Below are 12,413 nucleotides of genomic sequence, written 5' to 3'. Positions count from 1 at the left end.
TAAACAACGAAGAAGAAACTGACGGCGGCGCAACCTATTTCCAAAGTTTGGGGATATTTCACGCTAAACAAAGTGTGAAACAGGTGAAATGTGTCGTCTGCCACGCAGAGTCGGCGTACCACGGCAGCACGGCGGTCGTGCATGAGCATCTGAAACTAAAACAGTCATGGTTTCCAGCATGGCAAAGTTAGCATCAGCGAGTAGTGATGTGTAATGATGCGTCTTTGGTGAAGTTTTCTCAGTTTCTCAGATTTTTGTTCGATTATAAATTTTATTTTGAACAAGTAATTTTTTAAAAGTATTAGTTTAAAAAAAAACAAAAAATAGGGAAAGGATAATTGAAAACATTTTACTTCTATTACAATTTGATTTACATGTTCAGAAGGTAATGCTTTTTATTCTTATTGTATGTGCATGTCAGCCAGATCCCCACATGGGATGAGTTGGGTTTTTTTTTTTAATTTATTCTGATGCATAATCTATTAATCATCATCATTTTTTAGAAAACCTATATTCAGTTATTATATTGTAATTGCATCGTACTTTTCCTTAATCTTCACGTGGCTTTTGGACATGATGTCACTGCGTGTATTTTTACTTTTCAAGTCAACAGTGTTGACAGAATCTGCAAAACATCAGCTCACCTGACACATAAGTCGTTCGGGAACTGCTCGGCTTTGTACCGAGGGATTATTGTGGAGTTCCTCAGTTTTTTCCACCGACGAATCCAGAGCAGCGCGCAGCCGCTTCGCCATGCTTTCATTGCTTTGAAGAGGGGGGGCTCCGTCAGTGGAAGCGGCTGCCACCAGATTTCTTTGCCTCCATGCAGTTTTCTCCGGACAAACGTTCCTTCTCCACACGATAATAGTTTTGCAGTCAAGTGAAGTAAACTTCCGTGATGTTCCGCGTTAAAAAAATATATTGTTTTAATCGGCCAATTCCGCGATTCCGTGATTGCGGAAAGTATAGGGCACTTTAAGAGAAACAGCAACGTTTTTAATAGTTCTCTCTGGGTTCTCTGGCTTCTGCCCACCGTGTAAAGACATGCATGTTCGGTTCATTGATCACTATAAATCAGGGGTGGACAACTCCGGTCCTCGAGGGCCGCAGTCCTACGAGTGTTGCAGCAGGGAAACTCCCAACATGTGTTGGAGTTGCCAATCCCTGCTCTAAATGCTCCCTATGAATGAACGTGAGCAGGGTTAGCTAAAAAATGCAATGTGAGTTTTCTCCGTGATTGTGCAGGCCTAGCATGTAGCATGACTGAAGTCTGTACAGACGTCCTCTTCGCCGTTACGCCCAGCCTGATGTCTTCTTCACAGGCCATCCTCTCTGTTTACAGATCGCCACACGAAACGGGTCCATCTCTGCAGCCGTCTCCCTCCCGGGTTAAACAGACCACTGAGAAAGAGCTGTGTGTGGTGTGGTGTGGTGTGTTTCCAGTTTAAAAGATGATCTGCACGCTGCACTGAACTCCCCAACGCTCCAGAGAGCAAATATCTGCTAATGAGGGACAATGGTCCCTCAGTGTGAGGCACAGAGGGGTTTCTCCTGGGTTTTAGTCATTCAGTTAATCCATTAATCCTGATGACGTGTTTTTGTGGTCTCAAATTTGTGACAAACTAAGTGAATACAGCCTTAAAATAAAGAAAAGTCTGAAAATATCACTGCAACCTCTCTGTCTAGGTTATCATGCAGCTATCGGAGCTAGGGATGCAACGATCAGCTTTATGGAAGCTGCGATCAAATACCAATATCTGAAACTTGAATATCAGATATTTACAGATACCAGATGTGTTTATGTGAAGATTATTGTGACTATGGTTATTATTGCTGTTATAACTGTGTAATATTTCATTAGGTTGTAATAAATGACCCGTCCTTTCTGAAGTTACCTCACCAATACAAATATAATAACATTACAGAGCTAACTATTTCAACAAGTTTTATTTTTGATTTGGCACATTTTATCTAAATACAACTATAAATGTGTGGTTTTGAAACAAAGATCTCGCTTTTAGTGGAACAAAAAATGTCATTTTAACATTCAAGGCATTTATTTCTTTTAAAACATGTCAGAAGCATGTCATTAAACACATCTGCGCTGGCTTGACTAGTATGGTATCGGTTGTTTGTATTGGTATACTTTTATTAATGCCAAGTAAGAGTACACACCGATACTGGTACTGGTATCAGTATTGGTGCATCCCTAATCTAACTGTGGTGGATTTGGTGTTTTAGTTTTGCTCTGCAGCAGAACATACACTGCTGCTTCACTTCACTTCCTGGTGAAGTGAAGTTAGAATAACATCATAAATGGAAAATTTACCTTCACATCGATAATGCCGCAGATGTCTTGTGATGACAGCCTGAACTGCGATGAACAGAAATCCCTATTTTTGTGTATTTAAAGGAGGTTGCATCAGCTTTTTCAGAAGCTGATAAGCTGACAATTGGTGTCACTGTAATAAATTTGGCCATGCGATTAACTGTCTCTGAAATATCGCGATAAACACTAATACTGCGCAATTATTTTGTCATTTTGAGACCATTTTCAACTAAAATAACAATAATGCAAATGCACCCTTTCAAAGATCAACATGTCCATTAGGCCACATATTGAAAAATGTTGCAAACATTTCCCAGCCAGTATGAATCACCTGGATGATATCCAGACATGAACACGACGACTTTATCTGGAGATACTTTGGTCCACATCTGACTTTTTGTTTTTTTAAACCAAACAATTGAAAATTATGTTCAGCTAAAGCTTTCACCAGAGGGAGGCAACAAGAGCAATTTGCACCACCTCAGTAACTCAGAAAATATCAAAAAGATTTCATTTCTAAAGGTTTTATGTTAAGTTGGAATAATTTATAGAAATGTGTAAATCTAACGCGCTGTAGATGCAGCTCTGCCAGACCTGCAGGTGTTGTTGTAAAGCTGCCACAGAGGTACGCCAGAAAGAAAACATGGAGCATGTGCAGGAACTGGTGACCTAAGCTAATGTATAGTTCATAGAAGGTGGCGGAGAATCAAACTAAAACATAGAGACAGAATGTGTCAAGCCATGTTATGCCTGATAGGACCAACACAGCACTGTGGGAGGGGTTTAGCATGCCGGTGTGGGGAACTTATTGGTTTTTACCAAGTAAAGCCTTATAAAACCCAGACATAGCCTATAAAACTCATCGATCAGGGTTTGTAAATGACGGAAAGCAGCTCTACATTTCTGGTTTACGACAAAGAATGTAAGGTCTCATCATACACACACATCTGTCTGAATATTATTATTCTTTTATCTGGTACGCACCGACCTTGTTCTTTCTTATTCCGGGTCAACATGAAACAAATCGGCGACAACAATCGTATCTAAGTTAAAGCCATATGCACGGAGTAGAAAGTCTTATCGCTCACATTGTCTCTTAAGTCTGAGATATTGTACAAGCAGAGAATAAAAACGACCTCGACGCAGATTAAGGGAGCGGTGGAGCTACGGCCTCTTTAGTTCTGGGAATATGTTTTTGTGTTGTAAACATGGAAACAAAACAGTATTTTCAGATTTACTCACTCTGGGACGCAGCTTTAACAAGCGAGAGTTGTCCGGGTCAGAAAGTATCAGTTCTACGTGGATGAAATGATAAAAAAAAGTTTAGAAGATTGACCCAAATCTAAAGATGTTCAACTCTGTGTCTTCAGGTAAATGGAAACAATGGAAACCAATGAAGTCAGATGTGTTTGCTAGAGATACGGACGAGTCAAAGACCTGGTTGAAATCTGGTGAATAACACAGATTAACGACTGTGATAAAAACACTGCGGAGATTAAAATGGTTTTGTACAGTGTACAGTCGTCATGACAACAGAATAGTCTATTCTTGGTGAAACTCCCTCAATATGTGGACTCCGGGGTTAACCTCTTCCTCACGAGAAGAGACGAAGATGTTAACATGGGGCAATGTGATGTGTGTAGTACGAAGATGTTTTCACACACTAGGACGCAGCAATGCTAACATTAACAACAATAGCATAGCAATATAAGAGGGAGAAATTCAGCTAAAACCTTCTGCCAAACATTAATCCAAACAAAACACAAGCTGCGTTTCAGTTTAATTTTTTCTCTAAATAAAAGTGATATTTCTCAGTTTTGACAAACAACAATTGCGATTTGCAGATATTAGCATTGAACAGTGTTTTGCGCATTAGCCTCAAGTCTCGTAAAATCTCGTGAGAGGAACAAATATTGCTGTCTTTTTGACTTGCTGCAGAGAATTTCCTACGGCTTTTCAAAAGCTTTTGTCCCTCATTTTCTTTTCTAAAACTGAAATTCGTTGTTGTTTGTTCCGCACCGCGCCATCTTTATCGGAAATGAACTGGTCGCAACCCCCATGTCTGGGGACAAAAATGCGCAAAAGTGCTTCCATTACGCTTTAGCGATATATTTCTATATTAAAAGATCTGAAAAACCACCGTATAAAAGCATAAAAACTTGTTAACAATTTTTGAGATGTTGAAACGTAGGTGTTTCCTTCAGCGGTTTTTTTTAATTGCGATTTTTTTTTTTTTTTTTTTGTGCTATTCTAGGTGAAATGGAAACTAGGGCTGCAACGATTACTTGGTTAACTCAATTAACTCAAGTACAAAATTGATCGAGGCATATTATTTTCCTCGAGGCTCCATTTAATTAATATCACGTGGCAATATATTTTAATTTATGCATCATCGCGGCATTCTCAGACCACTGCGCTGTTCGGAGGGACCTCTAAAACATTTTCCTCATGCATTAGTTAGTAACAACACATGCAACAGCTTCACAAATATAAATTTATATTTACTTTGGTTGAGTTTTTAGTATTTGTTTTTACAAATTATAATTTAAAAAAAAAATCGTTAGAGTACTCGATTACTCGAAGAAATAATCGACAGAGTACCCAATTCCAAAAATTACTCGATAGTTGCAGCTCTAATGGAAACACAGATTTAACCCCAAGCAGTTATTTGGGAATGTAACAAAAATATGAGAACAGCACTGCTCGCCTCAGAGCTTCTTATCACATGAAATCTTCTTTTTATCATAGTCCACTTCCTGTATTGGAGCAGACCGAGACCTGCATTTGTAGGCGGACCGAGTCCACTTGTTTGGTCCGAATCAGAATTTCTTTGGTGCACTCACATTTCCCAAAACGAAGCGACTTTCCGAGCAAACGGATTCAGATTCGAATCAAAAAGGCTGATGTGAATGTTTCCTTAAAGCAGTGCTTCTCTGATTTTCACACTTTTTCTGCTTAATGACCTCTGAATGAGTAACTTCACCTTATATTGTGGTTGTGCGTCCCTATAAAGCACAACCTTATCTCCACTAGGCCAGACAGTAAAGTAGCAGCATAATAACCCTGGAACAATACCTTCACATTTGCTCTTCATTTGATTACAATAGTACAATATCAAGATCTTTAAATTTAATTACATTTAAAAATTCAATACGAATCTGAAATTTATTTAGAAAATAAGTGCAGATTTTCTAAAATTACACATTTAAATATTTTATATCATATAAGTTATAAAATACATGTAACTTAAAAAATTGATCCATTAGAAATATTTTTAATATTTCTGCCGCTATTTTTTTTTTAAACTAATTAAATTTTCATCAGTTTTAAATTTACGTTATTTTACATACAATGTGACATGCTGATCATAAAGACGAACACACCCTCATTTCAGAAGCTCTGCTTCAAGTCTGCATCGCTTAGCCTTCCTCAGAGGACCAAAATGCTACATTTAGCGTTGTTTTCTTATTATTTTGTACAAATAAAGTATATGAGTGATCCAGTATCCAAGGGCGTAGCCATCATTTTAGAAGTGAGGGGGATAAATTCTTAGATCTAGAGAATGGTTTATCTTCCCTCTTGCATTCCATGAATCAGTCATTCAAAATTTTTTGTAGAGCACTTCCACATACCACAAGGTAACCAAAGGGCTGTACAGGAAAATAAAATAAATGAACATTAATAGCATAAAAATAAGAACAGTTTAAAGACAAAATAGGACAGAAAAGACCTTGTGGTCCTGCTCTCTGGTGTTAAAAGACAACGTTAAAAGATTAGTTTTTAAAAGACTTCAATTGCATCTATCCTTAGCAGCTGAAGAACCACATAACTATAAACAGCACAGGACCAGGGAACCAACTTTAGTTCTTTAAAATGATATACTATCAAACTCTAGAGTCAAAATCTAAAAATCTAAAGCTGTCAAACTGGTTGAGTTGACAGAGAATGACCCTGGAGTGTCTACAGGGAGAATAGTCAGATTAATATGTGCCAAATGACGACACTGAAAGAAAAAGTTTGGTAAAACACCATTCCTGTTTTAATATATCAGCGCTAAGATGACATGGAAGTGACAATGTAACAGGCTGATAAGCTGCATCATTTATTATAATGGAAAAAGTGACAAGTGAAAGTGACACAATAAACATGTCAACGTCAAGAAGTAGCAATTTTATCATTTATTTTATCATCAATGATGAACGCACACATGTGTAAAATTATTCAGTGAAACTGAATATTATGACCAATGCCTGCTGCCTGATACAGCAGTCAGATTTGCAAATAAATAAATAATAAACTAATATTGTCTTTGAAATGACAGATAAACTATGTCTGTGTAAATGTTTCCTTTTTGAACAAAGGGAATCAAAGACTACAGGCTAAACAACTATATTACAAAATAATATCATGAGCTCTAAAATTAATTTTACACTCAAGCAGAAACAGTAATATGATCAAAATAAAAGTTTATGATAATGTTTGAGTGGGGGCTGTTCATAAATAAATTAAAAATGAATTAACTAAACATACAGTAGCAAAAGTTAAATTGTTGTAGAATTTAATCCCAAAATCCCTTTGATGCTATCAATATTTCCTCTCAGTCAGTTATAACAGAGACTTTCTAAGGCAGGACTTGCTCTTTTGCCACACGGTGTTCGTTGTTAGCCGCCGTAGCTTCGCCTGTTCCTGATGTGTTTAGGTGCGGCTAGGAAAAACACGTTTCAGCATGTAAAAAAGTAATTAAGTGGTTATAATGGTTGTAAAAAGTGCGGGGGACAGAGGACAGAGATGCAGGAAGTGCGGGGGACATGTCCCCCGTGTACCCCGCGTCCGCTACGCCCATGCCAGTATCGTTCTCAGTGTGTTTCTCCACAATTTCTCTCAGAAATAAGAGCTGGATGCGGAAAACGAGGCTTTTCCGCTTGAGCCGGTTGCAGATGTGTGAACAGGAAGCAGCACATCCAGGTTTTACTTGTCGGGACGTAACGGGAAATCACCAGGTCCTAATCAGCTCTGCCCAACAAGACATCTGCAACATCTTTGCAACTGAAGATGTTTCTGGAAAAGCGTTCACAACTCTGGAGTTGCAGTTGGACACTTTAAGCAAAACCACAGCCACTGAGAATTACTTGACCAAACAGTCCACACCCACCAGGTGTTTAGGCTTTAATAATAACACCATGCTGCTTTCATTGGTGCATTTATACGGAGCACTTCTGGTCCAATCAAACATCCAATCAGAATTAAAATGGAAACACATCCGATTATTGGCCTCGATCAGAAGGAGTTCAATCCGATCAAGAAGTGGTTTAACCTTTTCACTAAAACTAACCATGCCTTCACGCACTCGTTGCTTTTCAGTCTAATAGATTTAAAGGAAAACTTGGAAAAACTGGTGGCAGCAAAGCAGACAGGACGTGGCGGATAAAACGTGACTGTTGAGGATTGAGCGTGTTTACAGTCAAGAGGTTAAAAACAACAAACCTTCTTCTGAATTATTATGCACTACGCAACAAATCTTTCCATCGTGTAAACACACAACCAGTCAGATAACTTTTATCGTCCATCGTAAACATGTCAGCTGGAATCTCTGATCAGATTGGGGTAGAAGAAGTATTTCGCCATGGAAACGTACCTAATGTCACCAATCGGTCTTCAATCGGAAGAGCCTGGAGTGTCTTCTCTGTAGGGGTGGGAAAATCGAATCGAAAATCTGGATTTTTTTTGCTTCACAATTTTAAAATCAATTTTTTGTTTAAAAAAAAAAAAAAAAAAGATTTTTTTTTAAATAAATAAAAATGATACAGTATCAAATTTTTGTCATTTTTATTGATCTTTTTATTTGTCTTCTTGGGCAATATAGCAGCAGAATGATGATCTGGCTACTTTCTAATTGAAATCAAGAAAAAGACAAGCAAAATAAAAAAAGTTTTATACATTTATTTTGTTTTTAATCTACAAAAATCAGCAATATTGAAGAATTGGGAGAATCCCAATTTAAACCGAATCGGCACCCAAATAATTGGAATTGAATCGAACCGGGACAAAAGCATATCATCACAGTCCTACTTCTCTGGGTTGAAAACAACATCCTTCCACAGGTGGAGGAGTTCTAGTATCTCTGGGTCTCCTTCATCGGTACAGAACGATGAAGCAGGTGTTGACTCATGTATCGATGCTGCATCGGCTGTGACGACGACTCTTCACCCATCTGTTGTGTAAAAGAGCGGCTATGTATCCCAAACCTGTACTGTCCCTGTCTGCTATCATCGCTGTTGTTATATCTCCACTTTTTGCCTGTTCCAGGTAGAAACACCAGAAACAATAAAAATAAAGTAAAAAAAAAAAAGCTAAACCAAAAGTTGAAGCTCTTACTTTACAGGTTGATCTACATTCCTAGCCTCAGCAATGGTCACGAGCTGATGACTGACACCACAAACCATGGCGTAAACACAAGCAGCTGAAATGCGTTTCCTCCCCACAGTGGCCAGGGTCTCCCTTTAGCTTGCTACATCCTCCTGGAGAACCGAGAACTGCGCTTGTTCTCCAGTCCCAAAGAACACGTTACTTCTGGTTTTATGTGCAATGAACAATATATAATGACACATTGACCATGGCGGGGCAGGGTTGTGCACACGGTGGTGTCCATGTCTGTAGACCCACAATACTTCTCGTAGCTCCATGACAACAACGTTTTACTCGGCTGAAGGGTAAAGGACAAGTTGCAAGGCGTCTACGTACAGAAGGGCATAAAGTGATGGCATCATGTTGCAGATTCTCTTACACCATTACAGCACAGGTATCTAGAAAGACGTCATCACAAGCTGACCAATCACAGAAGGCTGGATTATCCAGTGGGCATTATGGGCACAAGCCCAGGGGCCCATGCCCACTTGGGGACCACGTAGGGAAAACACCAGCAGTTTAGACATAAAACAAAATGTACATAAAAGCCAGATAGTTACACCACAGTGTCTAGTGTGTTGCTATTCTAACATCTCTCAGGCACCACTGCCTGAGAGATGTTAGAAATGTTGTTTCACAGTGTATCATTCACAATTTTTATAATGTTGCGGTGGGGAAGGGGTCCCTGGAACACTCTGGGCCCAGGGGCCTGTAAACTTTTAATCCGGCCCCGGCTGCAAACAGAGGCGCACGCCAGGTCTACAAGAGGTGCGCGTTGAGCATACGTTGGTGATGCCATAACCGACTTTACGCAGGTGTCGTAAGTTTAAATTAGAGGTGGAAAATCGAATCGGAAAATCGAAAATCCAGATTTTTTGCTTCACAATTTTAAAAATGATTTTCTTTTTTTCAAATAAATAAAAATAACTATCAAATTTTTGTCATTTTTATTGTTTTTATTGATCTTTTTACTTGTCTTCTTGGGCATCATAGCACCACAATGATGGTCTGGCTTATTGTGTTGTTTTTTTCCTCATTGAAATCAAGAAAAATGACAAAGTTTAAAACAGTTTTTTGGTTTTTAATCTACAAAAATCAGCTATATTGAAGAATTGTGAGAATCGCAATTTAAATCTGCACCCAAATAATCGGAATTGGAATCAAATCAGGACAAAAGCATGTCGTCACCGAGAGGAGCCAGATGAGGAGGCTCGGGCTTCTGGATAGGAAGCCCACCTGGTGAGGTGTTCTGAGGACGCCCCACTGAGCGGAGACCCCGTGGAAGACCCAGGACATGTTGGGAGTGTCCAACATATGTCCACACTATTCCCTACATAGTGCCCTATTTAGTGATCACGCCACCTAGGGGTGTCCGAATGTCTGGAGAGAAAAAAGCAGTTCGCTCAAAATTACCCACAGTGCAGTTTGAAATGTGGAATAGACCACAACGCACTGCAGGCAGGAGCTCAAAGTTATGGAAGTGACGCGAACATCAAAGCAGGTTAAAAAAAAAACAACAACCTCCAAATCATTAATTTTATATCCTTACTTGTTGAATAAATACACAACAAAGAAAGAATAAAATAAAACAGAAGAAAATATTTTCACACGAGTTTGGATTGGATTTGGAACAACGCGTGGTGGTTGCCATGGTGACATTCGGTAGTCATGTGATCAGCGACAAGGAGAAGATAGACAGCTTTGTGTTCAAAATCGCCAACATAATGACGAAATAGTCTGCCATATAGTGCATATCCATTTAGTACTGAGTGGGGAATAGTGTGGACATTCAGACATAGTTTATGTCCCTTCACAGGAGTGGGAACACCTCGCCGGACAAACTGCCTCCTCGCGACCTGACCCCAGATATGCGATAGGAAATGGATGGGTGGGTGAGTGGATACAACCTTTAGAATAAACAGATTTTTATGAATTTCTTCTCAATTTAAAAAAAACTAAAAAGACAACGCATACACACATAAGATTACACAATGATTATTTCAAAACACAGCTCGGAGTGACTCATCTTAAAACTCATTTGGAAAAGAAAGGAAACTGGAGTAGAGAAGCCTGAACTGGTATTTAATAGAAAAGCAAAGACGTTTAACTGGTTTAACCCGCACTAGCAGAAAACCAGTTATTCAGTCTGCACAAGGAAGGAAAGGAATATAGCAATACTAATTTAATTAAATAAACTACAAGAGGTGCAGAACCTTAAAGCAAATCAATCAAATTCAATTTAATAAATAAATTACATCCGTCTATTTAGTCACAACTGTGCTGAGAAGTTATGCAAGTTTGTACACAAGTCTGGTGTAAATATAGAAACTATTTACCTCTACATATACACTGACTAGTAATCCTGCTTCATCTTCAGCTCATTTAACTGCAGTTCCTCCATTTTTAAACAGTAATGGCGATGTCACATGCAGAGGCGCCATATGGGGGGGGAAGGTTAGAAAAATACTAATGGCTCCACGACGTGATAGGGGCCCAAAAAGATGTACAAACTATATAAGAAAATCATTAAACTTTCATTAAAAATGATAAATACTTATTTCAAAGGTTGTGATAAAATATAGCAGTAATATAAACTGATAAACCATTTATATTAAAATAACCTAGTTAGATGTATGCACTGTGATTTACCCCTTTATAGGGCACTTAAAGAAATACCTTCAAATTAGACATTTTTACCTAAAATTGTCCTTCTGGTATGAACCAAGATCTCCATTCTGTTGTTGCATTAACAAAAACAAATAAAAAGTTTGATGCTAAATATGAAAGGAAACAAAGTGATCAAAAATAGTCACTTGCCCCATTAAGGGTTAATCACAGCCCTAGATCTTTATTATTCCCATGAAAAGCTTTTTTTTTTTAAAATCAGCTTAAAGCAATTGAAGCAAAAACAAAATTGGGGGGTCTATCTATGCCATTGTCTTTCATTGGACCCAAAATTCCTGGCGGCGCACCTGTTCATGTGGGCGCAGCGCGAGCGCTTCAGAATGCGGCCAAGCCTGAACCGCTTTCGGCAAAAGAAATAGTCCCACATCGATTCGGCCACACCGCTTCTCATCACTGAACTTACATCATCGTTTCCCAGTATGGGTGGCCGCGCACACCTCCTACACCCCCCCAAACACAAACTACGAAGCTTAACACGCTCAACACAAACATAGATTGCTTGTATTAGTACGCGGGCAATGAGGCGCAATGTGGTAAAATGTTCAAAACACAGTGGTCCATTCAGCACCATCACACACACCCCGCGCGCGCGGTACAAAAGATGAAAACAAGGAGGGAAAACAAACTATGTTTCTGTTCATGTCGGGATAAGTAACAGCAGTGAAAAATAAAACAAACATTACATTACCTGCACTCCCCAGAGGATGCGAAAACACTGATGGGGGAAAAAAAAAAAAAGGTTTGTTTCTACGCCTCACTCACGTGTACGCCCTCTACACGTGATAGCAAAGACAGCTGCGCGGGAAGAGGCGCACTCAGACTCAGATCCAGCTGTGGCAATATAGACGTGATTTTTACGTTGTAGCGTCACAAAAAATATTATAAGCTTAAGTTTAGGCGCCAAAACAGAGTGGACACAAATCTTAGATTGAAACTTTTTACGGAATATTTATATGGTAAATATTTATGTTTTTATAGATTTCCACATGCTCTG

General features: G+C 38.9%; 1 protein-coding gene across 1 annotated transcript in view; it reads right to left on the bottom strand.

Moving 5' to 3' along the window:
* Window positions 1-12,127, bottom strand: part of cpt1a2b (carnitine palmitoyltransferase 1A2b) — a 67,774-nt gene extending 55,647 nt beyond the window's left edge. Inside the window, exon 1 of the mRNA XM_079252689.1 lies at window positions 12,108-12,127. The gene's annotated coding sequence lies outside the window, so the exon portion shown is untranslated. The remainder of the gene's footprint in view (window positions 1-12,107) is intronic.
* Between the last annotated feature and the right edge of the window lie 286 nt (window positions 12,128-12,413).

Source organism: Telmatherina bonti, assembly GCF_933228915.1.
Source record: "Telmatherina bonti genome assembly, chromosome: 14".
Taxonomy (NCBI): domain Eukaryota; kingdom Metazoa; phylum Chordata; class Actinopteri; order Atheriniformes; family Telmatherinidae; genus Telmatherina; species Telmatherina bonti.
The sequence above is the reverse complement of the archived record's forward strand: the minus strand, read 5'-3'. Positions and strand labels throughout refer to the sequence as shown.